This window comes from Mytilus californianus, unplaced genomic scaffold (assembly GCF_021869535.1).
Source record: "Mytilus californianus isolate M0D057914Y unplaced genomic scaffold, xbMytCali1.0.p SCAF_25, whole genome shotgun sequence".
NCBI classification, from domain to species: domain Eukaryota; kingdom Metazoa; phylum Mollusca; class Bivalvia; order Mytilida; family Mytilidae; genus Mytilus; species Mytilus californianus.
The window spans coordinates 2,077,206-2,095,439 of NW_026262674.1; the positions used below are offsets into that span (position 1 = coordinate 2,077,206).

Genomic DNA, 18,234 nt, shown 5'->3' on the forward strand with positions numbered 1-18,234 from the left:
GACAAAATCTGTAGATCGAACAGGCTTATGCTGTTTTTCTTGAAAGTGGGTTTTCCTTGAACACCCTTGTAGATTTTTGCATAGATTGTTTTGTCGTGAAGAGTAAATGTCTTCAAAATAAAAACAAACATTTACCGTGATTCAATGTTGAGATTAAGATCTGAGGTGGCTGCAAACTTTAATACCATTAACTTCCCGTTTACATTAGGAGTTTTACTTACTGAAGGAATGAGTGCAAGTAGCACCAATACTTAATTTATTATTTAGAAGAAATAGAGAACAACACAAGAATATAAGAAAATATATTTTTATGGTATAAAATATTTCTAGCATTTATCATATTGAATAAGTTAAATGTTTTGCAATAAATCTATGAAAAAATGGGTTGTCTATATAATTTAATTTTGGATGTAACACGTCTTTTGATTGGCTGAAAGTGTTTTGTCTACCAACTCATAAACATAATTTTGTCATGTGACCGTGACGTCACCAACGTTTTTTTCAAAATTTACACTTTAAAAATGTGATTTAGAATTAAATTATAAGGCATGACTGTAATATGTTTTCTGTCTAATCGAAATAACCTAAAAAATGTGTTGCACACTTTTAAATATCCGCTACGCTGGTTATTCAGTATGCATCACATTTTGTATGTTATTTCTTCATAGACAGAAAAAATATTACAGTCATTCCTTAAATAAAAGTATCACAATAAACACATCAAACGAATGGAAAACAAAAGTCATATTCCTGACTGAGAACAGGCCTTTCCTTATGTAGAAAACGGTTGATTAAACATGTTTTATAGCTAGCTAAATCTCTTACTTGTATGACAGTTGCGTATAATTCCATTATATTGACAACAATGTGTGAAAAAAACAAACAGACATAATAGGAAAAAATGGGGCGCAGCAGTCAATATTATGATATAATCTTAATCACTATAAAAACAAACAAATATGTCAACAAAGAAAATCAAATTCAAATAAAAACCAAGCACATATAAGCAAAAATTATTAACAAGAATATAAAAAATAACCATAGCACAATAACACAATGGCAGAATGTATAAGTACCGAGTCACATCAAAGGATATTACCAAAAAATGGACTAAACAGTAAAGGTTAATAATTTACAAAAGCAAATAAAAGAACACTATAACACGCAATTAAGAAGTTGGTATATTGCTACTTAGGTGGGGGAAATTGATAATTTCAAAATTAAAATCGGCACGTTTGTAGAGTGTATAATAGTATTTGTCGCTGGACATTTTTTATCAATGCTGTGAAGAAATTTTAATCAATCACATTTTAGCGTTCAAATGAAATATAGTATATTATATCAAAATGGTTTAAGTCATATCTGCAGTAAGGATAATGTATATGAATTCCGTCCTTGGCAATTATACCTGATATTTTTCCAAACTTCTGGCTATTTTTTTTCAGGTCCTTTTTGGTTTATAGCTCTTCAACGTTTTCGGTCCTTATACATCCTTGGCTTTCAAGTATTCGGCTTTGAGCGTTCCTGATAAAGGTAAATCAAGAAAAGCGTTCGGACGCATGCAATTTATATAACGTGTTGTTTTCATTTTTTACAGTACTGGGTCGATACCTCTGCTGGTGGACTTTCAGTCCCCTAGGGTATCATCAGATCAGTTGTCAGTATTTCGGTACTGACATGATTTATAACTAACCATCTAAAATTGCCCGTTTATAAATTTTGAAATTAAACAGAAACTAAGGTTTCAACTCCCTCAGGCAAAGTTGGCCTTATATGGATTTGGCTATTTTTTTCAGGTCCTTTTTGGTTTATAACGCTTCAAAGTTTTCGGTCCTTATACATTCTTGGCTTTCAAGTATTCGGTTTTGAGCGACGCATGAAATTTATAACTTGTTGTTTTCATATTTTACTTACGATTGGGTTTACGCATTCTTTTCCACATTTTAGTAGGCAACATACTTTGCCTGAAAAAAAAACAAAACAAAAACAATTCATTCAACAACTATTGTGTTTCTACACAATTTCTCATTAAAAACATTCTCAGATCAAACGTAAATTGCATGCTAAATCATGTATACATATATAAGATATCCAACATTATAATAATAAATCATTTAATTAAATTCTGGTATTTTGGTAATATGAAATTAAAAACTTTTATCTTGTCTTTGGAATGAATATCGTGTACGTAAGGGCAAATTTTCTATGAAAATTTGTTTTAATTTGCACTGTTCTGTTGTATTTTTTCTTCTTCTATTTTTTGAGTACTTGTAAGTCATGAAAACGCATTTGACAGATTATAGTGGCTCACAGTTATACATAGATAACATTGCCGGCAAATATAATTAACTATTGTAAGATATGTTTATTGCTAACCACCATGCATGTTGGTATCTTTGAAAGATATGTTAATTGCTAAGCACCAAGCCAGTTGGTATCTGTGTAAGATATGTTTATAACTTACCACAATGACAGCTGGTATATGTGTAAGAAATGTTAATTACTAACCACCAAGACAGTTGGTGTCTGTGTACAATATGTAAATTGCTAACCACCATAACAGTTGGTATTTGTGTACGATATGTAAAATACTAACCACTAAGACAGTTGTTTTTTTTTTGTTAGATATGTTTAGTACTAACCACCCTGACAGTTGGTATATGTGTAAGATATTTTTATTACTAACCCCCATGACAGTTGGTATCTGTCTGACACTGATGACCTTTTAGGTAACTCTTACATCTCACACTTCGGTTCAATGCTGGACAACGTGGATCATTTGTTGTCTGTGGTTAATAATAATGAGATAGTATTTTTATTTATATTGAAAGTGCAAATATATATGAACACAACATTCTGAGAGTAATTAAGTATTACAACCAATAACAAAGATCCGCAATTATATTATATTATGTGTGATTAAAGAAAAATATATCTCGAGGTAAGAAATAACACAAACTTTTTAATTGTTGTAGGATTCGAACAGTGTACTTGTTTGTCGTTCTATGTTACATCATCAATGCTTATACGATCAAGTTTACGAAAGTACAACTTCTTATAAATTCTCTATTACATATGAATACTTTCTTTTTTGTCTTATCACATTATAAATTATGAATGATTGATGTTTTTAGGATTTACAACAATGTTATGCAGAGAAATAACTTTGGCTGCAACCTCCCATCCATAAAATCGGTACCTTTTTGTATCAGAAAATATTGGACTGTAGGTGTCAGCAGAAGATGCAAGATGCACAATATCTTGTTGACTGACTTTAACGCCTATACTGTACTCTTAAGAAGACAGTTGGTTCACTCGGTATTTAGGAGTTTTAAATATATATACCCATTATAGAACCAATTTGAAAGTATGACCTTTGTGTATATTTAGTTATTTACGTTTAAACTCAATGCCATATTTTGGAAAAAGTGAACCTAGTCTTAAAGTCCGTGTTTGGCTCAAAATAATGATACAGTCGATGTTTTATTGTTATTGTAAACTCCGTAAAATGTTTAACTGAATTATTTCTGATGAGTTTTTAACTGTTGTGAAGTAGATAACGGTCATTCTAACATGACGTTCTTCAAACGCTTTGAGTACACACCAGTAGTAAAATTTGAATATATAGAAATGTCAGCTGATCGTCAACGTCATGGATTGATTGGGCTGTTCCAATCTTACTCCAACGTCGTTTGCATTAATGAATGATTTACCTGAGGTCAGACTGTGGACTTGACTTCACTGAACAATGACGAAAGAATATAAACGTTTTACTGGAAAATGCACGAATTTTAAGAAAATCGTCAAAATATGAAAACATAAACAAACGAAGATAAAAAATGTTGAAAGCCCAATTTCATGAATATCTTAAATAAAAGTAAGATAATCAAGTAACTTCATCCCTGCCTGTCTTAGTATGTTATTAAAATCAGTTTATTTTTGTAATATTTATTATTGTGTTGTGCCGTTACACCACTGTCCCAAATTAAGGGGAGGGTTTGGCGCCAATAAACTAGTTTAACCCTGTCACATTCTGCATGTGCCTGTCCCAAGTCAGCAGCCTGTAATTTAGTGGTTGCCGTTTGTTGCCGTGTTCCACATTTGTTTTTCGTTCATTATTTTGTACATAAATTTGGCCGTTAGTTTTGCGGAATGGGCTTTGCTCATAGTTGAAGGCCGTATGGTGACATATAGTTGTTAACTTCAGTGTGATTTGGTCTGTTGTGGAGAGTTGTCTCATTGGCAATCATATAACATCTTCTTTTTATAAGCATGTCACTTATTCAGTTTTCTGCGTCTTTTACGGAAATATCAATTACGGGAACAGCAAACATTTCCCTTCAACTAGAGCCGTTCGATCCAACAGAATTGCTGTATCTGTCCTATTAGAATAGAAATAATTCATGGGGGCTTAGATTGATATTGAATTTACCACGGGTTGACCCTTTATGCTGATATTTTACCCCTCGCTTTCGCTCGTGAAAAAATATTTAGCATAACTTAAGGGCCAAACAGTGGTAAAATCACGAAAAATTTAAGCCCCCATGAATCATTCCTTAAATATCATTTGAGTACAAGTAGTAATGATCCCACATAACCAACCTACCCCAACCCCCGGGCATTCTGAATACGGGTGTGAAGTCAGTTTGTATCATAAAGTGCTGTTGTTCATGCAGACAACGAGAGTGTTCCACAAGTAAAACACACATCAAAGATGTGTTAGTTTGTAAGAAAGGACACAAATATCATTACAAAAAAAACAGTTTTGAAAATGCAATTTTATTTATCCACACTCACATCGGTTACTGGGGAATAGAAATATCACATTGGTCTTTTTCCGACTGGCAAAAAAACAAAACCTTGCTAAAGTGAAGCGTCCGTTTGGTTGTGCAGGATGTTCATGTACGCAGCCACGTCCGGTCAGAATGGGGAAGTCAAATCCGATGCCTCGTATAGAGAGAGTGCCACGCTCGTAGAACCTTAAGAACCCTTGCAACAACTCTGTTTTTTTTTTTTGGGAGGTTGTGGGTGTAAGGGTCTGTTGCAAGGTAAGATTTCTGTTCCTATCCAATATACCCTCATTTCCCCGACTTTTAGCCTGGACGGCATCCATTACAGGACTAACATATTGGATTTATCGTTGATTTAATCTCGTCCTGGACATGCATGAAATATTTGCCATTGGAATTTTAGCAACCAACAATCAATTAATAAACCATTTATTGACAATTTATTGGTGTAATCATTATTTTCATGTTAAATAACTTCTTCGGGTTTCTTTCTTTATAATACAATTGAGTTCTCATACTCGTACGAGGATTTGTAATTAAAACGCATAAGTAAATGTTATATTCATGTCTAGGTCACGTGCATATGTATATTTTTTAGGTCTTTGACCGTTTGCAATAAAGGAGACATACCTGGAACGCCTAATCAGTATAAGAATGATAAAATTAATCCTTTTTTTATAGTGTTGCACTGTGAAATTACGATATACATTAAGTCTATTTAGTGATCGTTTATGGTAATAACGCAACAGGTGTGAATTGATTTAATGCATTTGTTTCAAATATTTGACTTTAAAGTGTACAAATGTCGTTGTACGACTTTGCCTCAGCTTAGCTATAGAAAAATTGAACAATAACGGGTGTTAAACGAACACTCTTTATGAAGTTACACGGATACTTTTTATGAATAGAGTCACTCGTGCATTCAGTGAGTTCAGAGGCACTTTATCGTACACCCTATGACCTAATTACCTTGTTCATGAATATAATTTATATAAAAAGTGTTCATAAAAATTATAATAATAAAAAAGCTAAATATGTCCAAAAATTCTGAAATTAAATAAAGTGTCTAAGAAGTTACTGACTGCAAGAATAACAGCAACCATCAAATATTTCCATATATAAACCTCTCGTGGTTTTGCTTAGCAGTTAAGCTGGAATTTTTTAAATCGTCTAATCCGAACTATACGGAGCATTTTCCCTTTTCTCTTCATGTTCAGGGTATTTGCTTAAGTCGAATAGTGATAGCCTCAATGTCAATAAAAGTCCATTTATTTTGGGTATAGGTACGGAAAATTACAAAAAAATGTGTGTCACGTGATCAATATTTGGGTTTACTCGAGTTTCACATTACTGTAATTAGCATGGTTTATACAAACAAAAAGACGAAAAACATTATTTCCAAAATAAGTGGTTCAAAAAATTTAAAACGAAACAAAATGAATTATTTTTCATTGAATGTTATTCCCCTAAGAACAGAAAAACAGCTATTTTATATTTATATATCTTATTCTTTATTCTATTGATTCGGACAATATTAATACATGTTGTATGTACGTTTGTCTGATTACTCTTTCTTATTTCATTTGCATATGTGGTTGAACTTTTACATGTCTTAAATCTTTTATTCATATTTTTGTTGTTTATTTTCTTTTTTGATTTTTTTTTTGGGGGGGGGGGGTATGAGCCGGGGAAGGGGACACCCCCCCCCCTCTCACCACTTTAAAAATGGGGGATGGAGGAGGCAAAACATATTTCTTTGTTAGGTTTTGTTTGTTTGTACGTATATAGGTTTTTTTTTGGTTTGGAGGGGGATATATATAAATGCAGTTGGGTAGGAGCCGGGAAAGGGGACAATAACCGCATTACACACTTGCAAAGGTGAGGGGCAGAACGATAAGACCCCCCTTTTGGAAATTTATTTTGTTATTAAAATATAAAGTGGACACGAAAGATGCCATTAACTTATTTGTAGACTATTAGACTATTATGATAGAAAATAAAGATTAAAGGTCTTTTTTTTTGCTTGTTATTTTAAGAAGTCCCCCTTCTCAACTTTTCAATCTACTCCTACTTTAATAATATGTATCAAAGGAATAAACCATAATTGTACTTGCACACAGTTGAATGAATTTAGAAGAGCTAGTGTTAACTCAAAATCCTCAATTTTTTAAAGACTAAATATCTCAAAACATCGTGGTACATAAACCGGTATGCATTTTTCTTGTGTTAAATCTTTTTAAAAATGCAATTGTCTCAATGCAAAACGTATTACTTTCTAATTAAAAACGTCGTACAAGTCAGATACAAAAAAAATTAACAAAATAAACGGGATGATATCAATCATTCGTATAGTTTTTCTGTACTTGTAGTCAGGTTTTGGTACTCGGCTATCGCCTCGGACTTGACCTGACTACTCGTGCGGTAAAAACTATGAGGCAACGGTTGTTTCATGGAAAACCTATCTCACGACTTATTTGGACTTTTATGATGAATGTCTGATATTGATTCTATATTTTCTTTATTCTATCGTTGGATCTAAAAATATCCAACTTCCTGGTCTTATTTTGCCAAGGCTCATGTTTAAATTACCGCCTGAGTGGTCTCGTGGTTGTGTGTTCGCCTCGAGTGCGAGAGGTCGTGTGTTCGAACTCCGGTCAGGTCAAACCAACGATTTTAAAACTAGTATGTGCTGCCTCTCGGCTGAGCACGCGGCAGTAAAGAGTAAGAGCAAAGACTGGTCTGCTCGGAGTCAGAATAATATGTTCGGGTAATATGTCTTCCTGCGAATTGTTACTTTATGAACTAGCACGTTAAAAATCCGGCTCAGCGTGTCGGTCTAGTACAAAGCAGGGTTAATATGCATATGTCATTAACATGTTCTCGTCCTGAACACTAATTTGCGGCTGGACGTTATGCAGCCATCAATCATCATCATCAAGTTTAGATAATTAGTTCTTCCAACAGTCGTATTCAGTAAATTTTAGATGGTTGTATTTAATAACTATAACTTTGTCAGTTAAAAATATATTAAAACAAATAAAAACAAATATTGAAGTAGTTATAATACTTGAAAAGAAATGGACCAATACACTTAGTAACTGTTGAAGTGATGTTAGTACACATGATATCATTTGAATATACAGTTAGTAGTGGTGTTACGTTCCTTTATAAAAACAAAACGACTTGAGAAAAAATCTTAAACCTTTCGCCCGGAGAACATGAAGAAATTGATGATGAACGATTGAAAATAACTGCAAAAACACATTAAAAGCTAATAAATAGTTATTGTTGATATTTGTTTTTGTATAGACCAATAGAAGTAGGTTGCATTTGTTTGCACCTGTCCTAAGTTAGGAATCTGATGTTCAGTAGTTGTCGTTTGTTGATGTGGTTCATAAGTGTTTCTTGTTTCTCGTTTTTTATATAGATTAGACCGTTGGTTTTCCCGTTTGAATGGTTTTACACTAGTAATTTTTGGGGCCCTCTGTAGCTTACTGTTCGGTGTGAGCTACAGCTCCGTGTTGAAGACCGTACTTTGACCTATAATGGTTTACTTTTATAAAACTTGGATAGAGAGTTGTCTCATTGGCACTCATACCACATCTTCTTATATCTATTCTTAATATTGAAGACTTGATCACTTTGATAAACCATAAGTTTAAATGTCACATCTTAAGATAGTATGATAAATTCGTTACAATGTGTCCTAGTGACATAATACAATATGCACGGGGTCAGTAAAGGGAATCTGACTGAATTCCATAACATTTGTGTATTTTTTAATGTTAAAATAAAAGAATTTCATTCTTCCAGGGGCGTAGCTTGGTTCATATAATATGCATGCCCAAATTAAGAACGGGGGTAAAGAGGGTTTGCCCCGGAACATTTTTGTTTTCATCTGATGCAAACTGGTGCATTTTGTAGGCAGGTCAGTCTCTATTAGAAGACTTATTCAGACATCATTTTCGGCCGGACAAAACACATGGACCACAAAATACAATAGCTTCTTCTACTGAATATATTAATCAAGCATATCCTGAAAGCCATTTTTTTTCGGAAAGACAGCGTTAACGGTTACCAGTTTCTCTAAAAAAATATTCGAAAGTCTTTGTTCACCAGACGCGAAATGGTTCATTATCTTTAATGATATACAAGTACATGTATTCAGTAAACAGGAAGCTGATGAGAAATGAATGTGAAAATGCATCACACTATATATCTTGCCCATAAGAGGCTTGCTATATAATGTTTTGGTTCCATAGATTAACAAAACTTTTAATTGACGGACGAACTAATAGAAAGACAGGAGGAAACTAGTATGCCCATCCTTTCGGAGTTGGTATGTAAAAAGAACTTAGTAACAAATGAGCTTCTAAATAGTCGATCATACGAATGAATTCACCAGAAAATAGGATTATTTAATATCAAATGATTTTGTTGGCTAATGCTTCAGTTACCGTCCTAAAAAGATTTATTCACGCGTTTAATTAGTACATTAAGGGAATGTTTATATTAAAATTATTATATGTATATAAAGATTGCCAAAGCCAAAAAAAAAAAAATACTGTCCATGGATATGTGAAGCCAATCCTAACACAAATTCTTCAAGGAGACTTTTCTTGAAAATATAAACCTTGATTTTCCATTCGCGTGAAAAACAGAAACAGGCCTGCAAAAAAGAAACTTCCGTTTTTCGTTCTTATTTTTCATGTAAGGCCAATAGAGGGGATGACATAACTAACGAATATTATGCAAAAATAGATGAAAACAGTACACTGACGAAAATATTGAGAGACCACAATAACAAAATATACGTTTAAATAAATATAATGAACCTATAAGTTAATACCTATATATATATATTCTTAATGACCAGTTGCAGTAGACTACTTTTATACAGAAGCAAAAGGATAAAATATCAATAATATATCTTCATTTTTTTTTATTTCTAAAAATGTTCAGATGAACTGCACGCCATGGCGTGTTAGCGTATATTGGGCTTCGCCTCTGTGACTTCTTCATGTATCTTATATAGATATAAGTAGATGTGGTATGAGTGCCAATGAGACAACTCTCCATCTAAGTCACAATTTGTAAATGTAAACCATTATATGTCAACGTACAGCTTACACCGAACAGCAAGCTATAAATGGCCCCAACATGACTAGTGTAAAACAATTCAAACAGGAAAACCAACGGTCTAATCTATATAAAAAACGAGAAACGAGAAACACTTATGAACCATAGCAACACACGACAACCGCTGAACATCATGTTCCTGACTTGGGACAGTTGCTACTAAGGCAAACAATAAACTGCAGAGGCTCTATTTACTTATTGTGATATAGAAATTGTTACTATTTCGTTCATTAATATATGAACCTTTAAACTAAACACTTGTGTGCTTGATAAAATTATTGTAGGTATCATATACTATGAATTAATGAACGAACGACGATACATGAAAAACTTTTTAACAGTTCTTTTAAATTATCTAAAAATAACAAATGTTGGACAAATCTCTGAAATTCTATATAGTATGTATGGTCTCTTCAATTTTAAAAATTTCATACAAGTAGAAAACGCTTATCAAAATAATCGCGAGTACATTTTCAAGATTCAGTGATTATCATTTTCATTTGATTTGTACATATTGTTGTGCCCTAGGTACGTCCGAGTCTATAGGGGAAAATAAACGTAACATCAATGTTGTAATTTTCCGTTGTTAAACATAACCAGAGAATACACCAACAGTAGAAACAACTATAAGAATCAGTTAGTATTATGGTATTATTGATTGAGAGTTGAGAAAAAAAATACGGAAGAAAAAAGTTCTTTACTACAATTATCATGTTTTTGAGACAGGTATTTCAAGAACTAAAATGAGTAGATCATTTTATTTAATTCTATGCAATAAAAACCACAAAAGACCTTAATTGACAAATATATCTTTTGATTACCTTAGATAAGGTGTGTGTCAGAGAGCGACACCTATCAATTTCAATCATAATTTATGATGAAACTTCTCCGGACACCTTTCATGGCTGTTTTCTTGAGTTCTTTCAGTTTAAAAGGTAACTGCTTTCTATGTATAATTCTTAAAATAGCAAGATGTGGTATGATTGCCAATGAGACAACTCGCCACCAGAGACCAAATGACGTAGATGTTAACAATTATAGGTCAACGTACGGCCAATTACAATGAGCAAAAGCCATATCACATACTGTACTAGTAAGATATAAAAGGCCCCGAAATAAAAAATGTAAAACAATTCAAACGAGATAACTAATGGTCTGATTTATGTACAAAACGATAAACAAAACCAAAAAAATATGATATACAACAACAAATGACAACGACTGAATACAGTCTATATATACAGTATGCTATATAATAATGATAATAATATAAAAAAAGAGTTTTTAAGGAGAGCGAAACTATATCAATATTATTAGAAATAAGCAAAAAGATGTGTCCTATAATTTATATCCCCGGTTTGAACATTATAATTTTTGAATTCATGCATTTTTCATGTTTTTTTTTAATATATGCATATGTACCATCATATCAACACAGTTGTTGAAAATGTTTCAATGACCCACGTCCCCCTTTTTTCACCTTTGTATATACATCTTTTACAGCTAATGTACTAAATATCAAAGAAAAAGCTGTTCGTTTTAATACTCATATCATTCATTTATATGAAAAAACTTACATGTGCATGATGAATAAGATAAAGGATCAAGATCCCGGCTTTCCACATTCTCGTACGATCAGGTTGACTTGTAAATTACTACTGTCCAGACAACGTCTTAAATTTATAACTTGTGATTTATTGATATTTAACCGACTACATGTGATTCAATAATCGTGAAAGGTGTGCTTACAGGAACAATATTTTAAGTGGGAAAGTTTATATATAACAAATTTATCATAAAAATGTATGTACCATATTGCGCACGACAAACTTATACATATTATGTAAAATTAAAATCTGTTAATCTGATAATTGATTACGCACGCATACCTTAAAGGCAAGACGGAAAAAACTGCACTACAGGAATTATATAATAATTCGATTCCTCAAACAAAAATAGATCTGTCTTCTAAACACAATACGAGCTCAAATTTTGAATACTATGAGCATCGATGTTAATATCTGCCTCGTACGCACTACGGTACTGACATCATTTAGATTACTGAAAACATATCTTAGTCCATGAAATTATATATGCAATTCTGATAAACTTCCTCTGTTTTTCCTCAAGATAAGTTTCGATTGCATGGAAATCGTTATCAATCTAACTGTACACCAAATAATCGTCTTGATTGGCGAAGGTTTGTTAAAATTATTGGTAAATTCAGGTTCTCCGGAATGAAAATCAGTTTCAGCACTACTGGTGGCATCGGTCGTGATGCTTATGAAAATCAATAATAATCATATTCAGATACATCTTTAATAATGAAATTATATTACCGCCCATCAAACCACATTAAGGGCATCTTTCAAATAAAAAACATGAAGAAGTCTTGGACAAATTTGAGCTCATTCCATTTCAAAGTTCGTTTTTTCAATACTTTGCGTCCGTTGAAAACTTAAAAATCCTCTCCTCTGAAACTATTTGGCCTTTTGAAACTAAACTTTACCACAATCATCCTTGACAGTTTTGTAGGAATAAGTCAGATTATGTAAAACATAACACTGAAGGAAACCTAAATCAGAAATCGTTCTGTTAATCAACAGACCCTTGACGTTCAGGTGCTTGCCATAATTTACACTGTCTGCATACATTTATAATATTTATTTATTAATTCATTGCAACTACAATCAATTGCAAATACAATCATATGGGTCCAAGCAAAAACATTAAATGTGACTTAATATTTTTTTTTATAATCCAACAAACATACACTCTTTAAAAGTAATACATAACTGTTGTCGACTTTTGGCTAATGACTGTTTTTATTTTTGTTTTTTTTTTGTGACAGACAGCTTGGAAAAGTTTAAACTCAGGTCTAAGAATTTCTTGTATTCGTATATATTAAAAACTTATGTAATATACAAAATATTATGCAATTTTGCAATGCATGTGTGATTAAGTACATGCTAAAACTAATACTTCGTTTTGTCATTACGTGCGTCAAAAAACATGAAGCTCTGATTCTGTAAATTATTCAGACGTTTGAATATGAAAAACGGAGAAAATTGCCACTAACTATAAAATCTGGTGAACTAAAACTTCAAAAAAAAAAACACTGTTACAAATAATAAAAAATAGTAAAAATATAAGTTACGTGGGGCGTACATGAAATCATGATTTAATACATATCAAACAAAAATACTTATATGAATACTTGTTTTATTGATAACTGTTTTAATTTGTTTGTAAGACTTGAATAATTCAAAATTAGATATTAAGTGTTACTATGTTGATTTGACCTAACCTGAAATAAATTTAACGGATATGAAATGTAGAAATGTATATATAAGTACGTCTAAACAGGTGACAACTCTACGACAAGTCCATCCATTGGATCACCAGTGAAGGTGATACACGGCTGAAAACACATATTATATTCGTAATTACTCTAGATATGAGCACAACAATGTTAAATCTGTAAGTTTACCTAGACTGAACTAAAAATTCAGCTTTCGGTGGCCTAGCTAAAATGTTAAGTTCATTCTAGGTGGACGAGTGGTTTAGAGCGCTGGACATTTTCAGGCGGTGTTGTCACGATATCGCAATAGGTCTGAGAACACAAGTATTTCGTAGTGCATTTCTTTTAGACAATAAATGAAAATTAAAAAAATCGCACGATTTTTACAGTGTGTTGTATCACTTTTTGGACAAGTTATATCAAAATTATAGAAAACTTCATCAGCTCATTTTCAAAATATTGACATTTTTATGTTAAGGGGGTCAGGAAATCTTTTGACAGCTTCCGAAATGCTAATTTTTGACCTTTTTCAGCTGGACCAAATCACTACTTTACTTTAAAATGCATGACCTAATTTTTTTTACATTGTAATTTCGTCCCCCTACTTGCTATTTGAGGCATAAAACATGAAGATATAAATTTGGAAGGGGTATGAAAAAAATCTGCAAGTAACACACTGTTTACACTAGGGACTATATTTTTTGACAACGAAAATCAAAGGACGATAACTGGACCAATAGCATGAGTTCGAATCCCGGCGAGAGAAGAACAAATATTTGCTTCGGCAAATTTGCAGATTTTACATAGTAGTGCTCATATTTAGAGTAATTATATATATATATATATATATATATATATATATATATATATATATATATAAACGCCTAAAAAGTGTACACAACAGCACCAATAACAAAAAAGGAACTATAAATGTAATTATTTATAAATATTTCGGATAACAGATATCCTTCATCAGTAAATATGATTGTGATGTTGAATGAATCATATATCAGTCTACTTAGATTAAACTATAACAATCTTGAAATTTATACAATAAAAAAGTCAAACCGAACATCAGGTAAGACGCTTGCACAATTCTAAATATGTGTTAAACACGACATAGGTTATATGACTAATTACAGCAGAGAGTTCAAATATATGCTTTAAATAAAAATAATAATGTGCGATATGAACTAGCACAATTCTAAAGCTTTAACGGTGACGACATTTATGATGTTACAAGAACGATTGCGTCAATAAGAATTCCAAATAAACAGCACTGAACGATCTAAATTTGTAAATATTTCAAATTTGACAACGGTAGAGTAGTTACAACAGAGTCTGCGTATTTAAGCATCGCAAACAAACGGCCGTTAAAATATGATAATAAATTTTGACTAAGGTTAACTAGTTGAACGTGGCTTGGCACTTTTACATCCCTCAAAAATTAAGCAATTTGAATTGGTATATTCAAAAGATTTGAGAGATGAGTAAAGTAAAGAAATAGAAACAGAGACTGTAATAATAAGTAATATAACCCAAATGTGAAGCACTGCATGGAGTCGAACTACATCTTTTCATTTATCCCATTTGGTACCAAAGTTGTTAATTTTCTTATCCAAAATCTTTCCCGAGTGAGTCTATCCTCCCTAGACCAAGCAGAGTTGTGGTCAATGATTGTAATGGTCAGTCGATTGAGATCTGCCTTAGTGTGGCCAGGGGATCTCAAATGTCGACTGAGAGGGAGGTCTGGCTTGCATTGGTAGTCGCTACGATGACCGTTCATTCGTTTGTGAAACGGCTGTTCTGACTCGCCAACATACTGTTTACCACATTTACACTGTAGGAGATACACAACATTTGTAGTCTTGCAATTAACATTGCAAAATATGGTGTATTCTGTACCAGTGGAGTGACTGTTAAAAGTCTGGGTAACCAGTATTTGTTTGCAAGTCAGACATCGTTTGTTCCCGCAACCCTTGCAAGAGCCCACAGACGAAGAGCCTGCTTGAGAGGATAAATCAGCTCTCACCACCAAGTCTTTAAGGCTTTTGGGCCTACGGAAAGCCAGTACAGGTGGCTCGGGAAAGATCTTGGATAGTTTAGGATGTTTTTCAATTTCTTTCCAATTTTCGCGGATTGGTGATAAGTTGTCAAATTTTGGATGGTAAGTCAAATCAAAAGGCACCCTCCTGTTGACCTTTTTGACTTTATATTGTAAAAGTTCATCTCGGCTGATGTTTTTAGCACGAGAAAAACCTTTATCAATGTCTTTTCTTTTGTAGCCCCGATGTTTTAGGTGACCGCGAAGTTCTTGAAGTCGTTTTTTTTGCAATATCGTTGGTGGAGCAAATCCTTTTTATTCGTATGGCCTGGCTGTAGGGAATGCTCTTGGTGCAATGTTTAGAGTGACAACTCAAAGGAGATAGATATTGATGTTTGTCTGTGGGCTTGCAATACAGATATGTAAATATGTTTCCATCCCTCACTTGCGTTGTAGTGTCAAGAAATGTAGGCATGTTGAATGAACAAATTTAGTTCTTGTCCAGTATTATCCCACTTCATGTATATATCATCGATAAATCGGAACCAAGAGAGGGGTTGATAAAGAGAAGAATTGAGAATTCTCTGTTCTAATTTTCCCATAAAAATATTGGCATAAGACGGGGCCATTTTTGTTCCCATTGCTGTTCCATTAACTTGGAGAAAGTGTTCACCGTTGAATGTGAAGTTATTGCATTGTAATACCAAAGTTAGAAGCTGAATATATATATCCAAGAGGGGTAAAAGAAATGTTTTCAAATACTAGTAGGTTAAGTTAAATGTCTCGTGTATACATAGCGAAAATGACTCGTTATCTTGTACGACATAGCTCCTCTGTCACATCATAAAGTAGCGCACCTGTTACAACAGTTGGTAGCGCACCTCTGTCACATCAGTAGGTAGCGCACCTCTGTCACATCAGTAGGTAGCGCACCTCTGTCACATCTGTAGGTAGCGCACCTGTGTCACATCAGTAGGTAGCGCACTTCTGTCACAACAGTAGGTACCCCACTCCTGTCAAATCAGTAGGTAGCACACCTCTGTCACAAGAGTAGGTTGCATGTTGCTAAGCATAATATCTGCCCTGATTAAGCATACCGTAATTTAAAATTTTTAAATTTTTAGTCAACTATCACGGTTGTTCATGTTAGATTTTTGTAAATTAGTTTTGTTCCTAAAATATGCATGGACTATTGAATAGAGATAATCTGTAAGAAAATGTCACAACAGCATGTTTCACTTGATAAATATTTATGACACAATGTGTGCAATACAATTATGTAATGTACATATTTATGTATACAAAAACGGACAATCATGAATGTCTTTCTCCTAAAAGTTGCCATCCTAAACACTGCTCCAGGGGTATCTCATTTAGCCAGGCATTGCGAATCAAGAGAATATGGTCAACCGAAAATAAGAAAAATGCTAGACTTGGACAACTACGTAAACATCTACTTCTTCGAGGATACAATAACAACATCATTGATACAGCTTTCGAAAGAGCAAACAACACTAGCCGCCATGAACTTCTGGAGTACAAAGATGAAAATTAAGGAGTCAAGAGAACACTATTTGTACTCACTTACCATCCTGATTTTAAAAATGTGTCATCCATTCTTCAAAAGCATTGGAAAATTGTAGAAAATGACTCCAATTTAAAAATAAATATTTTCCTCATCACCAGTCATGGCCTTCAGAAGACCTAAAAACATCCGTGACAAATTAGTGACAGCTGTATTAACAAAGTAACCTACTCCACCTCCCGGTTGCTACAAACAATGTGATAGAAGGAATTGCTTATGTTGTAAATCTACTAATACAAGCAATTCTTCCATCAGCTCCTTTACAAAACAAAGTTATACAATATACTCAAATTCCAACTGAAAAACGGAGAACTCAATTTATGTATTAACATGTAACGCTTGAAGCAGTCAGTATGTGGGAGAAACAACGGATAAATTTAATATTCGGCTTAAAAACTATCGTTCATGGTACAAAACCAACAAAAACTGTCCTCTCACAAGACATCTTCGCTCAAGGATACATCCTTTGGATAATGTTACTTTTCAAATCATAGAAGTCAACACCGAGTGGGACAATACGGCGAGAAGGAGAAGAAAAAACTTTTGGATCCACCATATCCACACTTTAGAACCTAATGGTCTTAATGAAAAAGAAGAGAAAAGACACAGGAAAGATAAAGAATAATTTAGAACACAGCATCTTCCTTTTTATCTTGTAATATTGGCCAATGGACGTTGCAAACTTCAACCACCAATTTTGTAAATAATCTTGAATTTCATCCAAATTTTGAATTCTTTACAAGACAGCTAAATTTATGTACAATGAGCTGCAAAAGTTTCTTATCTACATCCGATTTCACCTGGATAGATGCACCCTTGATGAAGCTAGTTTGTCTAGCGAAATATTGCGTTTATTTTTTATCGGGTTGTAAATATTTTAAACATTCTAAAATTTACATACTCAATATTGTGTTAAAATTACATTGTTAGGCAATTTATGTATACATATATATAAGTATTATCATGAAATTGTCATCGCACACACAAAAAAAAAAAACAACAAACAAAACAAACAAAACCTGTTAAATTTTAACGGTGATTCTATTAAGCATAACGTACAATTACTACAGTTTGGGTTATGTAGTTTGGTTTATACCGCTGTAAATTCCACAAGAACAATTTACAGTATAATGATTTCAATAGTATATGTTAATTTAGATACAACTAAGAGAGTGTTTCACGACTTTGACTATCCACGTGGAGCTTGCATGACTAGAGTCTTCTTAATGGTATATAGGATGTCACCTTCAATTTGGATTGTGAAATACTATTAAACGAAAGGTCTAAATCTTTAATGAAATATACAATTTTGGAAACGAATTGTTAATCATCTTTCAGACTTCTTTAATCTGAATGAAAAACAAATTGTGTTATA

General features: G+C 33.0%; 1 protein-coding gene across 1 annotated transcript in view; it reads right to left on the minus strand.

Annotated features, from left to right (window-relative positions):
- The window catches only part of LOC127732525 (cysteine-rich motor neuron 1 protein-like), a 319,989-nt gene that overhangs the window by 128,866 nt on the left and 172,889 nt on the right, over positions 1-18,234 (minus strand). The gene's annotated exons all lie outside the window — the stretch shown is intronic.